The sequence below is a fragment of the Phalangium opilio genome, unplaced genomic scaffold (assembly GCF_054372755.1).
Source record: "Phalangium opilio isolate 3A_F unplaced genomic scaffold, DU_Popi_V2 ptg000037l_1, whole genome shotgun sequence".
NCBI classification, from domain to species: domain Eukaryota; kingdom Metazoa; phylum Arthropoda; class Arachnida; order Opiliones; family Phalangiidae; genus Phalangium; species Phalangium opilio.
In genome coordinates, this window is record NW_028324160.1 from 6,374,005 (window position 1) to 6,396,801 (window position 22,797).

A 22,797-nucleotide genomic window follows, 5' to 3' on the forward strand; every position below is an offset into this window, starting at 1 on the left:
TTTAAACACACATTTTCAAATTTCATGTATATTATAATTTTATAGTTAAAATATTGATTATCAGAATGAAATTTAAGTAATCAGTCCTATTTCTAGCTTAACACTTAAGTTTTGAGCTAATTTCAGGTTTACAAGTGGGATCCTAAACCGTCTTCCTACCTTATATCTGGGGACATTTGTGTATAAATTAATAGATTTTGAATTAGTGTCAAGTATTTCCATTTCATTTTTCACACTCTATAAATTTACAAGTGGGGACCTTCACCGTCATTTGAACAGACAAGTGTGGTCTTTTAAACACAAATTTTCAAATTTCATGTATATTATAATTTTATAGTTAAAATATTGATTATCAGAATGAAATTTAAGTAATCAGTCCTATTTCTAGCTTAACACTTAAGTTTTGAGCTAATTTCAGGTTTTCAAGTGGGGTCCTAAACCGTCTTCCTACCTTATATCTGGGGACATTTGTGTATAAATTAATAGATTTTGAATTAGTGTCAAGTATTTCCATTTCATTTTTCACACTCTATAAATTTACAAGTGGGGACCTTCACCGTCATTTGAACAGACAAGTGTGGTCTTTTAAACACACATTTTAAAATTTCATGTATATTATAATTTTATGGTAAAAATATTGATTATCAGAATGAAATTTAAGTAATCAGTCCTATTTCTAGCTTAACACTTAAGTTTTGAGCTAATTTCAGGTTTACAAGTGGGGACCTAAACCGTCTTCCTACCTTATATCTGGGGACATTTGTGTATAAATTATTAGATTTTGAATTAGTTTCAAACCCTATATGGTTCCATCAAGTATTTCAATTTCATTTTTCACACTCGATAAATTTACAAGTGGGGACCTTCACCGTCATTTCAACTGAAAAGTGGGGTCTTTTAAACACACATTTTAAAATTTCATATATATTATAATTTTATGGTAAAAATACTGATTATCAGAATGAAATTTAAGTAATCAATCCTATTTCTAGCTTAACACTTAAGTTTTGAGCTAATTTCAGGTTTACAAGTGGGGTCCTAAACCGTCTTCCTACCTTATATCTGGGGACATTTGTGTATAAATTAATAGATTTTGAATTAGTGTCAAGTATTTCCATTTCATTTTTCACATTCTATAAATTTACAAGTGGGGACCTTCACCGTCATTTGAACAGACAAGTGTGGTCTTTTAAACACACATTTTCAAATTTCATGTATATTATAATTTTATAGTTAAAATATTGATTATCAGAATGAAATTTAAGTAATCAGTCCTATTTCTAGCTTAACACTTAAGTTTTGAGCTAATTTCAGGTTTACAAGTGGGATCCTAAACCGTCTTCCTACCTTATATCTGGGGACAGTTGTGTATAAATTATTAGATTTTGAATTAGTTTCAAACCCTATATGGTTCCATCAAGTATTTCAATTTCATTTTTCACACTCGATAAATTTACAAGTGGAGACCTTCACCGTCATTTCAACAGACAAGTGTGGTCTTTTAAACACACATTTTCAAATTTCATGTATATTATAATTTTATAGTTAAAATATTGATTATCAGAATGAAATTTAAGTAATCAGTCCTATTTCTAGCTTAACACTTAAGTTTTGAGCTAATTTCAGGTTTACAAGTGGGATCCTAAACCGTCTTCCTACCTTATATCTGGGGACATTTGTGTATAAATTAATAGATTTTGAATTAGTGTCAAGTATTTCCATTTCATTTTTCACACTCTATAAATTTACAAGTGGGGACCTTCACCGTCATTTGAACAGACAAGTGTGGTCTTTTAAACACAAATTTTCAAATTTCATGTATATTATAATTTTATAGTTAAAATATTGATTATCAGAATGAAATTTAAGTAATCAGTCCTATTTCTAGCTTAACACTTAAGTTTTGAGCTAATTTCAGGTTTTCAAGTGGGGTCCTAAACCGTCTTCCTACCTTATATCTGGGGACATTTGTGTATAAATTAATAGATTTTGAATTAGTGTCAAGTATTTCCATTTCATTTTTCACACTCTATAAATTTACAAGTGGGGACCTTCACCGTCATTTCAACAGACAAGTTAGGTCTTTTAAACACACATTTTCAAATTTCATGTATATTATAATTTTATAGTTAAAATATTGATTATCAGAATGAAATTTAAGTAATCAGTCCTATTTCTAGCTTAACACTTAAGTTTTGAGCTAATTTCAGGTTTACAAGTGGGATCCTAAACCGTCTTCCTACCTTATATCTGGGGACAGTTGTGTATAAATTATTAGATTTTGAATTAGTTTCAAACCCTATATGGTTCCGTCAAGTATTTCAATATCATTTTTCACACTCGATAAATTTACAAGTGGGGATTTTCACCGTCATTTCAACTGAAAAGTGTGGTCTTTTAAACACACATTTTAAAATTTCATGTATATTATAATTTTAAGGTAAAAATATTGATTATCAGAATGAAATTTAAGTAATCAGTCCTATTTCTAGCTTAACACTTAAGTTTTGAGCTAATTTCAGGTTTACAAGTGCGGACCTAAACCGTCTTCCTACCTTATATCTGGGGACATTTGTGTATAAATTATTAGATTTTGAATTAGTGTCGAAGCCAATATGGTTCCATCAAGTATTTCAATTTCATTTTTCACACTCGATAAATTTACAAGTGGAGACCTTCACCGTCATTTCAACTGAAAAGTGGGGTCTTTTAAACACACATTTTAAAATTTCATGTATATTATAATTTTATGGTAAAAATATTGATTATCAGAATGAAATTTAAGTAATCAATCCAATTTCTAGCTTAACACTTAAGTTTTGAGCTAATTTCAGGTTTACAAGTGGGGTCCTAAACCGTCTTCCTACCTTATATCTGGGGACATTTGTGTATAAATTAATAGATTTTGAATTAGTGTCAAGTATTTCCATTTCATTTTTCACACTCTATAAATTTACAAGTGGGGACCTTCACCGTCATTTGAACAGACAAGTGTGGTCTTTTAAACACAAATTTTCAAATTTCATGTATATTATAATTTTATAGTTAAAATATTGATTATCAGAATGAAATTTAAGTAATCAGTCCTATTTCTAGCTTAACACTTAAGTTTTGAGCTAATTTCAGGTTTACAAGTGGGATCCTAAACCGTCTTCCTACCTTATATCTGGGGACATTTGTGTATAAATTAATAGATTTTGAATTAGTGTCAAGTATTTCCATTTCATTTTTCACACTCGATAAATTTACAAGTGGAGACCTTCACCGTCATTTCAACAGACAAGTTAGGTCTTTTAAACACACATTTTCAAATTTCATGTATATTATAATTTTATAGTTAAAATATTGATTATCAGAATGAAATTTAAGTAATCAGTCCTATTTCTAGCTTAACACTTAAGTTTTGAGCTAATTTCAGGTTTACAAGTGGGATCCTAAACCGTCTTCCTACCTTATATCTGGGGACATTTGTGTATAAATTAATAGATTTTGAATTAGTGTCAAGTATTTCCATTTCATTTTTCACACTCGATAAATTTACAAGTGGAGACCTTCACCGTCATTTCAACAGACAAGTTAGGTCTTTTAAACACACATTTTCAAATTTCATGTATATTATAATTTTATAGTTAAAATATTGATTATCAGAATGAAATTTAAGTAATCAGTCCTATTTCTAGCTTAACACTTAAGTTTTGAGCTAATTTCAGGTTTACAAGTGGGATCCTAAACCGTCTTCCTACCTTATATCTGGGGACATTTGTGTATAAATTATTAGATTTTGAATTAGTTTCAAACCCTATATGGTTCCATCAAGTATTTCAATTTCATTTTTCACACTCGATAAATTTACAAGTGGAGACCTTCACCGTCATTTCAACAGACAAGTGTGGTCTTTTAAACACACATTTTCAAATTTCATGTATATTATAATTTTATAGTTAAAATATTGATTATCAGAATGAAATTTAAGTAATCAGTCCTATTTCTAGCTTAACACTTAAGTTTTGAGCTAATTTCAGGTTTACAAGTGGGATCCTAAACCGTCTTCCTACCTTATATCTGGGGACATTTGTGTATAAATTAATAGATTTTGAATTAGTGTCAAGTATTTCCATTTCATTTTTCACACTCTATAAATTTACAAGTGGGGACCTTCACCGTCATTTGAACAGACAAGTGTGGTCTTTTAAACACAAATTTTCAAATTTCATGTATATTATAATTTTATAGTTAAAATATTGATTATCAGAATGAAATTTAAGTAATCAGTCCTATTTCTAGCTTAACACTTAAGTTTTGAGCTAATTTCAGGTTTACAAGTGGGATCCTAAACCGTCTTCCTACCTTATATCTGGGGACATTTGTGTATAAATTAATAGATTTTGAATTAGTGTCAAGTATTTCCATTTCATTTTTCACACTCGATAAATTTACAAGTGGAGACCTTCACCGTCATTTCAACAGACAAGTTAGGTCTTTTAAACACACATTTTCAAATTTCATGTATATTATAATTTTATAGTTAAAATATTGATTATCAGAATGAAATTTAAGTAATCAGTCCTATTTCTAGCTTAACACTTAAGTTTTGAGCTAATTTCAGGTTTACAAGTGGGATCCTAAACCGTCTTCCTACCTTATATCTGGGGACATTTGTGTATAAATTAATAGATTTTGAATTAGTGTCAAGTATTTCCATTTCATTTTTCACACTCGATAAATTTACAAGTGGAGACCTTCACCGTCATTTCAACAGACAAGTTAGGTCTTTTAAACACACATTTTCAAATTTCATGTATATTATAATTTTATAGTTAAAATATTGATTATCAGAATGAAATTTAAGTAATCAGTCCTATTTCTAGCTTAACACTTAAGTTTTGAGCTAATTTCAGGTTTACAAGTGGGATCCTAAACCGTCTTCCTACCTTATATCTGGGGACATTTGTGTATAAATTAATAGATTTTGAATTAGTGTCAAGTATTTCCATTTCATTTTTCACACTCGATAAATTTACAAGTGGAGACCTTCACCGTCATTTCAACAGACAAGTTAGGTCTTTTAAACACACATTTTCAAATTTCATGTATATTATAATTTTATAGTTAAAATATTGATTATCAGAATGAAATTTAAGTAATCAGTCCTATTTCTAGCTTAACACTTAAGTTTTGAGCTAATTTCAGGTTTACAAGTGGGGACCTAAACCGTCTTCCTACCTTATATCTGGGGACATTTGTGTATAAATTATTAGATTTTGAATTAGTTTCAAACCCTATATGGTTCCATCAAGTATTTCAATTTCATTTTTCACACTCGATAAATTTACAAGTGGGGACCTTCACCGTCATTTCAACTGAAAAGTGGGGTCTTTTAAACACACATTTTAAAATTTCATATATATTATAATTTTATGGTAAAAATACTGATTATCAGAATGAAATTTAAGTAATCAATCCTATTTCTAGCTTAACACTTAAGTTTTGAGCTAATTTCAGGTTTACAAGTGGGGTCCTAAACCGTCTTCCTACCTTATATCTGGGGACATTTGTGTATAAATTAATAGATTTTGAATTAGTGTCAAGTATTTCCATTTCATTTTTCACACTCTATAAATTTACAAGTGGGGACCTTCACCGTCATTTGAACAGACAAGTGTGGTCTTTTAAACACACATTTTCAAATTTCATGTATATTATAATTTTATAGTTAAAATATTGATTATCAGAATGAAATTTAAGTAATCAGTCCTATTTCTAGCTTAACACTTAAGTTTTGAGCTAATTTCAGGTTTACAAGTGGGATCCTAAACCGTCTTCCTACCTTATATCTGGGGACAGTTGTGTATAAATTATTAGATTTTGAATTAGTTTCAAACCCTATATGGTTCCATCAAGTATTTCAATTTCATTTTTCACACTCGATAAATTTACAAGTGGAGACCTTCACCGTCATTTCAACAGACAAGTGTGGTCTTTTAAACACACATTTTCAAATTTCATGTATATTATAATTTTATAGTTAAAATATTGATTATCAGAATGAAATTTAAGTAATCAGTCCTATTTCTAGCTTAACACTTAAGTTTTGAGCTAATTTCAGGTTTACAAGTGGGATCCTAAACCGTCTTCCTACCTTATATCTGGGGACATTTGTGTATAAATTAATAGATTTTGAATTAGTGTCAAGTATTTCCATTTCATTTTTCACACTCTATAAATTTACAAGTGGGGACCTTCACCGTCATTTGAACAGACAAGTGTGGTCTTTTAAACACAAATTTTCAAATTTCATGTATATTATAATTTTATAGTTAAAATATTGATTATCAGAATGAAATTTAAGTAATCAGTCCTATTTCTAGCTTAACACTTAAGTTTTGAGCTAATTTCAGGTTTTCAAGTGGGGTCCTAAACCGTCTTCCTACCTTATATCTGGGGACATTTGTGTATAAATTAATAGATTTTGAATTAGTGTCAAGTATTTCCATTTCATTTTTCACACTCTATAAATTTACAAGTGGGGACCTTCACCGTCATTTGAACAGACAAGTGTGGTCTTTTAAACACACATTTTAAAATTTCATGTATATTATAATTTTATGGTAAAAATATTGATTATCAGAATGAAATTTATGTAATCAGTCCTATTTCTAGCTTAACACTTAAGTTTTGAGCTAATTTCAGGTTTACAAGTGGGGACCTAAACCGTCTTCCTACCTTATATCTGGGGACATTTGTGTATAAATTATTAGATTTTGAATTAGTGTCGAAGCCAATATGGTTCCATCAAGTATTTCAATTTCATTTTTCACACTCGATAAATTTACAAGTGGGGACCTTCACCGTCATTTCAACTGAAAAGTGGGGTCTTTTAAACACACATTTTAAAATTTCATGTATATTATAATTTTATGGTAAAAATACTGATTATCAGAATGAAATTTAAGTAATCAATCCTATTTCTAGCTTAACACTTAAGTTTTGAGCTAATTTCAGGTTTACAAGTGGGGTCCTAAACCGTCTTCCTACCTTATATCTGGGGACATTTGTGTATAAATTAATAGATTTTGAATTAGTGTCAAGTATTTCCATTTCATTTTTCACACTCTATAAATTTACAAGTGGGGACCTTCACCGTCATTTGAACAGACAAGTGTGGTCTTTTAAACACACATTTTCAAATTTCATGTATATTATAATTTTATAGTTAAAATATTGATTATCAGAATGAAATTTAAGTAATCAGTCCTATTTCTAGCTTAACACTTAAGTTTTGAGCTAATTTCAGGTTTACAAGTGGGATCCTAAACCCTCTTCCTACCTTATATCTGGGGACATTTGTGTATAAATTAATAGATTTTGAATTAGTGTCAAGTATTTCCATTTCATTTTTCACACTCTATAAATTTACAAGTGGGGACCTTCACCGTCATTTGAACAGACAAGTGTGGTCTTTTAAACACACATTTTCAAATTTCATGTATATTATAATTTTATAGTTAAAATATTGATTATCAGAATGAAATTTAAGTAATCAGTCCTATTTCTAGCTTAACACTTAAGTTTTGAGCTAATTTCAGGTTTACAAGTGGGATCCTAAACCGTCTTCCTACCTTATATCTGGGGACAGTTGTGTATAAATTATTAGATTTTGAATTAGTTTCAAACCCTATATGGTTCCGTCAAGTATTTCAATATCATTTTTCACACTCGATAAATTTACAAGTGGGGATTTTCACCGTCATTTCAACTGAAAAGTGTGGTCTTTTAAACACACATTTTAAAATTTCATGTATATTATAATTTTAAGGTAAAAATATTGATTATCAGAATGAAATTTAAGTAATCAGTCCTATTTCTAGCTTAACACTTAAGTTTTAAGCTAATTTCAGGTTTACAAGTGCGGACCTAAACCGTCTTCCTACCTTATATCTGGGGACATTTGTGTATAAATTATTAGATTTTGAATTAGTGTCGAAGCCAATATGGTTCCATCAAGTATTTCAATTTCATTTTTCACACTCGATAAATTTACAAGTGGAGACCTTCACCGTCATTTCAACTGAAAAGTGGGGTCTTTTAAACACACATTTTAAAATTTCATGTATATTATAATTTTATGGTAAAAATATTGATTATCAGAATGAAATTTAAGTAATCAATCCAATTTCTAGCTTAACACTTAAGTTTTGAGCTAATTTCAGGTTTACAAGTGGGGTCCTAAACCGTCTTCCTACCTTATATCTGGGGACATTTGTGTATAAATTAATAGATTTTGAATTAGTGTCAAGTATTTCCATTTCATTTTTCACACTCTATAAATTTACAAGTGGGGACCTTCACCGTCATTTGAACAGACAAGTGTGGTCTTTTAAACACACATTTTCAAATTTCATGTATATTATAATTTTATAGTTAAAATATTGATTATCAGAATGAAATTTAAGTAATCAGTCCTATTTCTAGCTTAACACTTAAGTTTTGAGCTAATTTCAGGTTTACAAGTGGGATCCTAAACCGTCTTCCTACCTTATATCTGGGAACAGTTGTGTATAAATTATTAGATTTTGAATTAGTTTCAAACCCTATATGGTTCCGTCAAGTATTTCAATATCATTTTTCACACTCGATAAATTTACAAGTGGGGATTTTCACCGTCATTTCAACTGAAAAGTGTGGTCTTTTAAACACACATTTTAAAATTTCATGTATATTATAATTTTAAGGTAAAAATATTGATTATCAGAATGAAATTTAAGTAATCAGTCCTATTTCTAGCTTAACACTTAAGTTTTGAGCTAATTTCAGGTTTACAAGTGCGGACCTAAACCGTCTTCCTACCTTATATCTGGGGACATTTGTGTATAAATTATTAGATTTTGAATTAGTGTCGAAGCCAATATGGTTCCATCAAGTATTTCAATTTCATTTTTCACACTCGATAAATTTACAAGTGGAGACCTTCACCGTCATTTCAACTGAAAAGTGGGGTCTTTTAAACACACATTTTAAAATTTCATGTATATTATAATTTTATGGTAAAAATATTGATTATCAGAATGAAATTTAAGTAATCAATCCAATTTCTAGCTTAACACTTAAGTTTTGAGCTAATTTCAGGTTTACAAGTGGGATCCTAAACCGTCTTCCTACCTTATATCTGGGGACATTTGTGTATAAATTAATAGATTTTGAATTAGTTTCAAGTATTTCCATTTCATTTTTCACACTCTATAAATTTACAAGTGGGGACCTTCACCGTCATTTGAACAGACAAGTGTGGTCTTTTAAACACACATTTTCAAATTTCATGTATATTATAATTTTATAGTTAAAATATTGATTATCAGAATGAAATTTAAGTAATCAGTCCTATTTCTAGCTTAACACTTAAGTTTTGAGCTAATTTCAGGTTTACAAGTGGGATCCTAAACCGTCTTCCTACCTTATATCTGGGGACAGTTGTGTATAAATTATTAGATTTTGAATTAGTTTCAAACCCTATATGGTTCCGTCAAGTATTTCAATTTCATTTTTCACACTCGATAAATTTACAAGTGGGGATTTTCACCGTCATTTCAACTGAAAAGTGGGGTCTTTTAAACACACATTTTAAAATTTCATGTATATTATAATTTTAAGGTAAAAATATTGATTATCAGAATGAAATTTAAGTAATCAGTCCTATTTCTAGCTTAACACTTAAGTTTTGAGCTAATTTCAGGTTTACAAGTGGGATCCTAAACCGTCTTCCTACCTTATATCTGGGGACAGTTGTGTATAAATTATTAGATTTTGAAATAGTTTCAAACCCTATATGGTTCCGTCAAGTATTTCAATTTCATTTTTCACACTCGATAAATTTACAAGTGGGGATTTTCACCGTCATTTCAACTGAAAAGTGGGGTCTTTTAAACACACATTTTAAAATTTCATGTATATTATAATTTTAAGGTAAAAATATTGATTATCAGAATGAAATTTAAGTAATCAATCCTATTTCTAGCTTAACACTCAAGTTTTGAGCTAATTTCAGGTTTTCAAGTGGGGTCCTAAACCGTCTTCCTACCTTATATCTGGGGACATTTGTGTATAAATTATTAGATTTTGAATTAGTGTCGAAGCCAATATGGTTCCATCAAGTATTTCAATTTCATTTTTCACACTCGATAAATTTACAAGTGGAGACCTTCACCGTCATTTCAACAGACAAGTTAGGTCTTTTAAAGACACATTTTCAAATTTCATGTATATTACAATTTTATAGTTAAAATATTGATTATCAGAATGAAATTTAAGTAATCAGTCCTATTTCTAGCTTAACACTTAAGTTTTGAGCTAATTTCAGGTTTACAAGTGGGATCCTAAACCGTCTTCCTACCTTATATCTGGGGACAGTTGTGTATAAATTATTAGATTTTGAATTAGTTTCAAACCCTATATGGTTCCGTCAAGTATTTCAATTTCATTTTTCACACTCGATAAATTTACAAGTGGGGATTTTCACCGTCATTTCAACTGAAAAGTGGGGTCTTTTAAACACACATTTTAAAATTTCATGTATATTATAATTTTAAGGTAAAAATATTGATTATCACAATGAAATTTAAGTAATCAATCCTATTTCTAGATTAACACTCAAGTTTTGAGCTAATTTCAGGTTTTCAAGTGGGGTCCTAAACCGTCTTCCTACCTTATATCTGGGGACATTTGTGTATAAATTAATAGATTTTGAATTAGTGTCAAGTATTTCCATTTCATTTTTCACACTCTATAAATTTACAAGTGGGGACCTTCACCGTCATTTGAACAGACAAGTGTGGTCTTTTAAACACACATTTTAAAATTTCATGTATATTATAATTTTATGGTAAAAATATTGATTATCAGAATGAAATTTAAGTAATCAGTCCTATTTCTAGCTTAACACTTAAGTTTTGAGCGAATTTCAGGTTTACAAGTGGGGACCTAAACCGTCTTCCTACCTTATATCTGGGGACATTTGTGTATAAATTATTAGATTTTGAATTAGTGTCGAAGCCAATATGGTTCCATCAAGTATTTCAATTTCATTTTTCACACTCGATAAATTTACAAGTGGAGACCTTCACCGTCATTTCAACTGAAAAAAGGGGTCTTTTAAACACACATTTTAAAATTTCATGTATATTATAATTTTACGGTAAAAATATTGATTATCAGAATGAAATTTAAGTAATCAATCCTATTTCTAGCTTAACACTTAAGTTTTGAGCTAATTTCAGGTTTACAAGTGGGGTCCTAAACCGTCTTCCTACCTTATATCTGGGGACATTTGTGTATAAATTAATAGATTTTGAATTAGTGTCAAGTATTTCCATTTCATTTTTCACACTCTATAAATTTACAAGTGGAGACCTTCACCGTCATTTCAACTGAAAAGTGGGGTCTTTAAAACACACATTTTAGAATTTCATGTATATTATAATTTTACGGTAAAAATATTGATTATCAGAATGAAATTTAAGTAATCAATCCTATTTCTAGCTTAACACTTAAGTTTTGAGCTAATTTCAGGTTTACAAGTGCGGACCTAAACCGTCTTCCTACCTTATATCTGGGGACATTTGTGTATAAATTATTAGATTTTGAATTAGTGTCGAAGCCAATATGGTTCAATCAAGTATTTCAATTTCATTTTTCACACTCGATAAATTTACAAGTGGAGACCTTCACCGTCATTTCAACAGACAAGTTAGGTCTTTTAAACACACATTTTCAAATTTCATGTATATTATAATTTTATAGTTAAAATATTGATTATCAGAATGAAATTTAAGTAATCAGTCCTATTTCTAGCTTAACACTTAACTTTTGAGCTAATTTCAGGTTTACAAGTGGGATCCTAAACCGTCTTCCTACCTTATATCTGGGGACAGTTGTGTATAAATTATTAGATTTTGAATTAGTTTCAAACCCTATATTGTTCCGTCAAGTATTTCAATTTCATTTTTCACACTCGATAAATTTACAAGTGGGGATTTTCACCGTCATTTCAACTGAAAAGTGGGGTCTTTTAAACACACATTTTAAAATTTCATGTATATTATAATTTTAAGGTAAAAATATTGATTATCAGAATGAAATTTAAGTAATCAATCCTATTTCTAGCTTAACACTCAAGTTTTGAGCTAATTTCAGGTTTTCAAGTGGGGTCCTAAACCGTCTTCCTACTTTATATCTGGGGACATTTGTGTATAAATTATTAGATTTTGAATTAGTGTCGAAGCCAATATGGTTCCATCAAGTATTTCAATTTCATTTTTCACACTCGATAAATTTACAAGTGGAGACCTTCACCGTCATTTCAACAGACAAGTTAGGTCTTTTAAAGACACATTTTCAAATTTCATGTATATTATAATTTTATAGTTAAAATATTGATTATCAGAATGAAATTTAAGTAATCAGTCCTATTTCTAGCTTAACACTTAAGTTTTGAGCTAATTTCAGGTTTACAAGTGGGATCCTAAACCGTCTTCCTACCTTATATCTGGGGACATTTGTGTATAAATTATTAGATTTTGAATTAGTGTCGAAGCCAATATGGTTCCATCAAGTATTTCAATTTCATTTTTCACACTCGATAAATTTACAAGTGGAGACCTTCACCGTCATTTCAACAGACAAGTTAGGTCTTTTAAACACACATTTTCAAATTTCATGTATATTATAATTTTATAGTTAAAATATTGATTATCAGAATGAAATTTAAGTAATCAGTCCTATTTCTAGCTTAACACTTAACTTTTGAGCTAATTTCAGGTTTACAAGTGGGATCCTAAACCGCCTTCCTACCTTATATCTGGGGACAGTTGTGTATAAATTATTAGATTTTGAATTAGTTTCAAACCCTATATTGTTCCGTCAAGTATTTCAATTTCATTTTTCACACTCGATAAATTTACAAGTGGGGATTTTCACCGTCATTTCAACTGAAAAGTGGGGTCTTTTAAACACACATTTTAAAATTTCATGTATATTATAATTTTAAGGTAAAAATATTGATTATCAGAATGAAATTTAAGTAATCAATCCTATTTCTAGCTTAACACTCAAGTTTTGAGCTAATTTCAGGTTTACAAGTGGGATCCTAAACCGTCTTCCTACCTTATATCTGGGGACATTTGTGTATAAATTATTAGATTTTGAATTAGTGTCGAAGCCAATATGGTTCCATCAAGTATTTCAATTTCATTTTTCACACTCGATAAATTTACAAGTGGAGACCTTCACCGTCATTTCAACAGACAAGTTAGGTCTTTTAAACACACATTTTCAAATTTCATGTATATTATAATTTTATAGTTAAAATATTGATTATCAGAATGAAATTTAAGTAATCAGTCCTATTTCTAGCTTAACACTTAACTTTTGAGCTAATTTCAGGTTTACAAGTGGGATCCTAAACCGTCTTCCTACCTTATATCTGGGGACAGTTGTGTATAAATTATTAGATTTTGAATTAGTTTCAAACCCTATATGGTTCCGTCAAGTATTTCAATTTCATTTTTCACACTCGATAAATTTACAAGTGGGGATTTTCACCGTCATTTCAACTGAAAAGTGGGGTCTTTTAAACACACATTTTAAAATTTCATGTATATTATAATTTTAAGGTAAAAATATTGATTATCAGAATGAAATTTAAGTAATCAATCCTATTTCTAGCTTAACACTCAAGTTTTGAGCTAATTTCAGGTTTTCAAGTGGGGTCCTAAACCGTCTTCCTACCTTATATCTGGGGACATTTGTGTATAAATTAATAGATTTTGAATTAGTGTCAAGTATTTCCATTTCATTTTTCACACTCTATAAATTTACAAGTGGAGACCTTCACCGTCATTTCAACTGAAAAGTGGGGTCTTTAAAACACACATTTTAGAATTTCATGTATATTATAATTTTACGGTAAAAATATTGATTATCAGAATGAAATTTAAGTAATCAATCCTATTTCTAGCTTAACACTTAAGTTTTGAGCTAATTTCAGGTTTACAAGTGCGGACCTAAACCGTCTTCCTACCTTATATCTGGGGACATTTGTGTATAAATTATTAGATTTTGAATTAGTGTCGAAGCCAATATGGTTCCATCAAGTATTTCAATTTCATTTTTCACACTCGATAAATTTACAAGTGGAGACCTTCACCGTCATTTCAACAGACAAGTTAGGTCTTTTAAACACACATTTTCAAATTTCATGTATATTATAATTTTATAGTTAAAATATTGATTATCAGAATGAAATTTAAGTAATCAGTCCTATTTCTAGCTTAACACTTAAGTTTTGAGCTAATTTCATGTTTACAAGTGGGATCCTAAACCGTCTTCCTACCTTATATCTGGGGACATTTGTGTATAAATTATTAGATTTTGAATTAGTTTCAAACCCTATATGGTTCCATCAAGTATTTCAATTTCATTTTTCACACTCGATAAATTTACAAGTGGGGACCTTCACCGTCATTTCAACTGAAAAGTGGGGTCTTTTAAACACACATTTTAAAATTTCATGTATATTATAATTTTATGGTAAAAATATTGATTATCAGAATGAAATTTAAGTAATCAGTCCTATTTCTAGCTTAACACTTAAGTTTTGAGCTAATTTCAGGTTTACAAGTGGGGACCTAAACCGTCTTCCTACCTTATATCTGGGGACATTTTTGTATAAATTATTAGATTTTGAATTAGTGTCGAAGCCAATATGGTTCCATCAAGTATTTCAATTTCATTTTTCACACTCGATAAATTTACAAGTGGAGACCTTCACCGTCATTTCAACAGACAAGTTAGGTCTTTTAAACACACATTTTCAAATTTCATGTATATTATAATTTTATAGTTAAAATATTGATTATCAGAATGAAATTTAAGTAATCAGTCCTATTTCTAGCTTAACACTTAAGTTTTGAGCTAATTTCATGTTTACAAGTGGGATCCTAAACCGTCTTCCTACCTTATATCTGGGGACATTTGTGTATAAATTATTAGATTTTGAATTAGTTTCAAACCCTATATGGTTCCATCAAGTATTTCAATTTCATTTTTCACACTCGATAAATTTACAAGTGGGGACCTTCACCGTCATTTCAACTGAAAAGTGGGGTCTTTTAAACACACATTTTAAAATTTCATGTATATTATAATTTTATGGTAAAAATATTGATTATCAGAATGAAATTTAAGTAATCAGTCCTATTTCTAGCTTAACACTTAAGTTTTGAGCTAATTTCAGGTTTACAAGTGGGGACCTAAACCGTCTTCCTACCTTATATCTGGGGACATTTGTGTATAAATTATTAGATTTTGAATTAGTGTCGAAGCCAATATGGTTCCATCAAGTATTTCAATTTCATTTTTCACACTCGATAAATTTACAAGTGGAGACCTTCACCGTCATTTCAACAGACAAGTTAGGTCTTTTAAACACACATTTTCAAATTTCATGTATATTATAATTTTATAGTTAAAATATTGATTATCAGAATGAAATTTAAGTAATCAGTCCTATTTCTAGCTTAACACTTAAGTTTTGAGCTAATTTCAGGTTTACAAGTGGGATCCTAAACCGTCTTCCTACCTTATATCTGGGGACATTTGTGTATAAATTATTAGATTTTGAATTAGTTTCAAACCCTATATGGTTCCATCAAGTATTTCAATTTCATTTTTCACACTCGATAAATTTACAAGTGGAGACCTTCACCGTCATTTCAACAGACAAGTTAGGTCTTTTAAACACACATTTTCAAATTTCATGTATATTATAATTTTATAGTTAAAATATTGATTATCAGAATGAAATTGAAGTAATCAGTCCTATTTCTAGCTTAACACTTAAGTTTTGAGCTAATTTCAGGTTTACAAGTGGGATCCTAAACCGTCTTCCTACCTTATATCTGGGGACATTTGTGTATAAATTATTAGATTTTGAATTAGTTTCAAACCCTATATGGTTCCATCAAGTATTTCAATTTCATTTTTCACACTCGATAAATTTACAAGTGGAGACCTTCACCGTCATTTCAACAGACAAGTTAGGTCTTTTAAACACACATTTTCAAATTTCATGTATATTATAATTTTATAGTTAAAATATTGATTATCAGAATGAAATTTAAGTAATCAGTCCTATTTCTAGCTTAACACTTAAGTTTTGAGCTAATTTCAGGTTTACAAGTGGGATCCTAAACCGTCTTCCTACCTTATATCTGGGGACAGTTGTGTATAAATTATTAGATTTTGAATTAGTTTCAAACCCTATATGGTTCCGTCAAGTATTTCAATTTCATTTTTCACACTCGATAAATTTACAAGTGGGGATTTTCACCGTCATTTCAACTGAAAAGTGGGGTCTTTTAAACACACATTTTAAAATTTCATGTATATTATAATTTTAAGGTAAAAATATTGATTATCAGAATGAAATTTAAGTAATCAATCCTATTTCTAGCTTAACACTCAAGTTTTGAGCTAATTTCAGGTTTTCAAGTGGGGTCCTAAACCGTCTTCCTACCTTATATCTGGGGACATTTGTGTATAAATTAATAGATTTTGAATTAGTGTCAAGTATTTCCATTTCATTTTTCACACTCTATAAATTTACAAGTGGGGACCTTCACCGTCATTTGAACAGACAAGTGTGGTCTTTTAAACACACATTTTAAAATTTCATGTATATTATAGTTTTACGGTAAAAATATTGATTATCAGAATGAAATTTAAGTAATCAATCCTATTTCTAGCTTAACACTTAAGTTTTGAGCTAATTTCAGGTTTACAAGTGGGGTCCTAAACCGTCTTCCTACCTTATATCTGGGGACATTTGTGTATAAATTAATAGATTTTGAATTAGTGTCAAGTATTTCCATTTCATTTTTCACACTCTATAAATTTACAAGTGGAGACCTTCACCGTCATTTCAACTGAAAAGTGGGGTCTTTAAAACACACATTTTAGAATTTCATGTATATTATAATTTTACGGTAAAAATATTGATTATCAGAATGAAATTTAAGTAATCAATCCTATTTCTAGCTTAACACTTAAGTTTTGAGCTAATTTCAGGTTTACAAGTGCGGACCTAAACCGTCTTCCTACCTTATATCTGGGGACATTTGTGTATAAATTATTAGATTTTGAATTAGTGTCGAAGCCAATATGGTTCCATCAAGTATTTCAATTTCATTTTTCACACTCGATAAATTTACAAGTGGAGACCTTCACCGTCATTTCAACAGACAAGTTAGGTCTTTTAAACACACATTTTCAAATTTCATGTATATTATAATTTTATAGTTAAAATATTGATTATCAGAATGAAATTTAAGTAATCAGTCCTATTTCTAGCTTAACACTTAAGTTTTGAGCTAATTTCATGTTTACAAGTGGGATCCTAAACCGTCTTCCTACCTTATATCTGGGGACATTTGTGTATAAATTATTAGATTTTGAATTAGTTTCAAACCCAATATGGTTCCATCAAGTATTTCAATTTCATTTTTCACACTCGATAAATTTACAAGTGGGGACCTTCACCGTCATTTCAACTGAAAAGTGGGGTCTTTTAAACACACATTTTAAAATTTCATGTATATTATAATTTTATGGTAAAAATATTGATTATCAGAATGAAATTTAAGTAATCAGTCCTATTTCTAGCTTAACACTTAAGTTTTGAGCTAATTTCAGGTTTACAAGTGGGGACATAAACCGTCTTCCTACCTTATATCTGGGGACATTTGTGTATAAACTATTAGATTTTGAATTAGTGTCGAAGCCAATATGGTTCCATCAAGTATTTCAATTTCATTTTTCACACTCGATAAATTTACAAGTGGAGACCTTCACCGTCATTTCAACAGACAAGTTAGGTCTTTTAAACACACTTTTTCAAATTTCATGTATATTATAATTTTATAGTTAAAATATTGATTATCAGAATGAAATTTAAGTAATCAGTCCTATTTCTAGCTTAACACTTAAGTTTTGAGCTAATTTCATGTTTACAAGTGGGATCATAAACCGTCTTCCTACCTTATATCTGGGGACATTTGTGTATAAATTATTAGATTTTGAATTAGTTTCAAACCCTATATGGTTCCATCAAGTATTTCAATTTCATTTTTCACACTCGATAAATTTACAAGTGGGGACCTTCACCGTCATTTCAACTGAAAAGTGGGGTCTTTTAAACACACATTTTAAAATTTCATGTATATTATAATTTTATGGTAAAAATATTGATTATCAGAATGAAATTTAAGTAATCAGTCCTATTTCTAGCTTAACACTTAAGTTTTGAGCTAATTTCAGGTTTACAAGTGGGGACCTAAACCGTCTTCCTACCTTATATCTGGGGACATTTGTGTATAAATTATTAGATTTTGAATTAGTGTCGAAGCCAATATGTTTCCATCAAGTATTTCAATTTCATTTTTCACACTCGATAAATTTACAAGTGGAGACCTTCACCGTCATTTCAACAGACAAGTTAGGTCTTTTAAACACACATTTTCAAATTTCATGTATATTATAATTTTATAGTTAAAATATTGATTATCAGAATGAAATTTAAGTAATCAGTCCTATTTCTAGCTTAACACTTAAGTTTTGAGCTAATTTCAGGTTTACAAGTGGGATCCTAAACCGTCTTCCTACCTTATATCTGGGGACATTTGTGTATAAATTATTAGATTTTGAATTAGTTTCAAACCCTATATGGTTCCATCAAGTATTTCAATTTCATTTTTCACACTCGATAAATTTACAAGTGGAGACCTTCACCGTCATTTCAACAGACAAGTTAGGTCTTTTAAACACACATTTTCAAATTTCATGTATATTATAATTTTATAGTTAAAATATTGATTATCAGAATGAAATTGAAGTAATCAGTCCTATTTCTAGCTTAACACTTAAGTTTTGAGCTAATTTCAGGTTTACAAGTGGGATCCTAAACCGTCTTCCTACCTTATATCTGGGGACATTTGTGTATAAATTATTAGATTTTGAATTAGTTTCAAACCCTATATGGTTCCATCAAGTATTTCAATTTCATTTTTCACACTCGATAAATTTACAAGTGGAGACCTTCACCGTCATTTCAACAGACAAGTTAGGTCTTTTAAACACACATTTTCAAATTTCATGTATATTATAATTTTATAGTTAAAATATTGATTATCAGAATGAAATTTAAGTAATCAGTCCTATTTCTAGCTTAACACTTAAGTTTTGAGCTAATTTCAGGTTTACAAGTGGGATCCTAAACCGTCTTCCTACCTTATATCTGGGGACAGTTGTGTATAAATTATTAGATTTTGAATTAGTTTCAAACCCTATATGGTTCCGTCAAGTATTTCAATTTCATTTTTCACACTCGATAAATTTACAAGTGGGGATTTTCACCGTCATTTCAACTGAAAAGTGGGGTCTTTTAAACACACATTTTAAAATTTCATGTATATTATAATTTTAAGGTAAAAATATTGATTATCAGAATGAAATTTAAGTAATCAATCCTATTTCTAGCTTAACACTCAAGTTTTGAGCTAATTTCAGGTTTTCAAGTGGGGTCCTAAACCGTCTTCCTACCTTATATCTGGGGACATTTGTGTATAAATTAATAGATTTTGAATTAGTGTCAAGTATTTCCATTTCATTTTTCACACTCTATAAATTTACAAGTGGGGACCTTCACCGTCATTTGAACAGACAAGTGTGGTCTTTTAAACACACATTTTAAAATTTCATGTATATTATAGTTTTACGGTAAAAATATTGATTATCAGAATGAAATTTAAGTAATCAATCCTATTTCTAGCTTAACACTTAAGTTTTGAGCTAATTTCAGGTTTACAAGTGGGGTCCTAAACCGTCTTCCTACCTTATATCTGGGGACATTTGTGTATAAATTAATAGATTTTGAATTAGTGTCAAGTATTTCCATTTCATTTTTCACACTCTATAAATTTACAAGTGGAGACCTTCACCGTCATTTCAACTGAAAAGTGGGGTCTTTAAAACACACATTTTAGAATTTCATGTATATTATAATTTTACGGTAAAAATATTGATTATCAGAATGAAATTTAAGTAATCAATCCTATTTCTAGCTTAACACTTAAGTTTTGAGCTAATTTCAGGTTTACAAGTGCGGACCTAAACCGTCTTCCTACCTTATATCTGGGGACATTTGTGTATAAATTATTAGATTTTGAATTAGTGTCGAAGCCAATATGGTTCCATCAAGTATTTCAATTTCATTTTTCACACTCGATAAATTTACAAGTGGAGACCTTCACCGTCATTTCAACAGACAAGTTAGGTCTTTTAAACACACATTTTCAAATTTCATGTATATTATAATTTTATAGTTAAAATATTGATTATCAGAATGAAATTTAAGTAATCAGTCCTATTTCTAGCTTAACACTTAAGTTTTGAGCTAATTTCATGTTTACAAGTGGGATCCTAAACCGTCTTCCTACCTTATATCTGGGGACATTTGTGTATAAATTATTAGATTTTGAATTAGTTTCAAACCCTATATGGTTCCATCAAGTATTTCAATTTCATTTTTCACACTCGATAAATTTACAAGTGGGGACCTTCACCGTCATTTCAACTGAAAAGTGGGGTCTTTTAAACACACATTTTAAAATTTCATGTATATTATAATTTTATGGTAAAAATATTGATTATCAGAATGAAATTTAAGTAATCAGTCCTATTTCTAGCTTAACACTTAAGTTTTGAGCTAATTTCAGGTTTACAAGTGGGGACATAAACCGTCTTCCTACCTTATATCTGGGGACATTTGTGTATAAACTATTAGATTTTGAATTAGTGTCGAAGCCAATATGGTTCCATCAAGTATTTCAATTTCATTTTTCACACTCGATAAATTTACAAGTGGAGACCTTCACCGTCATTTCAACAGACAAGTTAGGTCTTTTAAACACACTTTTTCAAATTTCATGTATATTATAATTTTATAGTTAAAATATTGATTATCAGAATGAAATTTAAGTAATCAGTCCTATTTCTAGCTTAACACTTAAGTTTTGAGCTAATTTCATGTTTACAAGTGGGATCATAAACCGTCTTCCTACCTTATATCTGGGGACATTTGTGTATAAATTATTAGATTTTGAATTAGTTTCAAACCCTATATGGTTCCATCAAGTATTTCAATTTCATTTTTCACACTCGATAAATTTACAAGTGGGGACCTTCACCGTCATTTCAACTGAAAAGTGGGGTCTTTTAAACACACATTTTAAAATTTCATGTATATTATAATTTTATGGTAAAAATATTGATTATCAGAATGAAATTTAAGTAATCAGTCCTATTTCTAGCTTAACACTTAAGTTTTGAGCTAATTTCAGGTTTACAAGTGGGGACCTAAACCGTCTTCCTACCTTATATCTGGGGACATTTGTGTATAAATTATTAGATTTTGAATTAGTGTCGAAGCCAATATGTTTCCATCAAGTATTTCAATTTCATTTTTCACACTCGATAAATTTACAAGTGGAGACCTTCACCGTCATTTCAACAGACAAGTTAGGTCTTTTAAACACACATTTTCAAATTTCATGTATATTATAATTTTATAGTTAAAATATTGATTATCAGAATGAAATTTAAGTAATCAGTCCTATTTCTAGCTTAACACTTAAGTTTTGAGCTAATTTCAGGTTTACAAGTGGGATCCTAAACCGTCTTCCTACCTTTAATCTGGGGACATTTGTGTATAAATTATTAGATTTTGAATTAGTTTCAAACCCTATATGGTTCCATCAAGTATTTCAATTTCATTTTTCACACTCGATAAATTTACAAGTGGAGACCTTCACCGTCATTTCAACAGACAAGTTAGGTCTTTTAAACACACATTTTCAAATTTCATGTATATTATAATTTTATAGTTAAAATATTGATTATCAGAATGAAATTGAAGTAATCAGTCCTATTTCTAGCTTAACACTTAAGGTTTGAGCTAATTTCAGGTTTACAAGTGGGATCCTAAACCGTCTTCCTACCTTATATCTGGGGACATTTGTGTATAAATTATTAGATTTTGAATTAGTTTCAAACCCTATATGGTTCCATCAAGTATTTCAATTTCATTTTTCACACTCGATAAATTTACAAGTGGAGACCTTCACCGTCATTTCAACAGACAAGTTAGGTCTTTTAAACACACATTTTCAAATTTCATGTATATTATAATTTTATAGTTAAAATATTGATTATCAGAATGAAATTTAAGTAATCAGTCCTATTTCTAGCTTAACACTTAAGTTTTGAGCTAATTTCAGTTTTACAAGTGGGATCCTAAACCGTCTTCCTACCTTATATCTGGGGACATTTGTGTATAAATTATTAGATTTTGAATTAGTTTCAAACCCTATATGGTTCCATCAAGTATTTCAATTTCATTTTTCACACTCGATAAATTTACAAGTGGAGACCTTCACCGTCATTTCAACAGACAAGTTAGGTCTTTTAAACACACATTTTCAAATTTCATGTATATTATAATTTTATAGTTAAAATATTGATTATCAGAATGAAATTGAAGTAATCAGTCCTATTTCTAGCTTAACACTTAAGTTTTGAGCTAATTTCAGGTTTACAAGTGGGATCCTAAACCGTCTTCCTACCTTATATCTGGGGACATTTGTGTATAAATTATTAGATTTTGAATTAGTTTCAAACCCTATATGGTTCCAT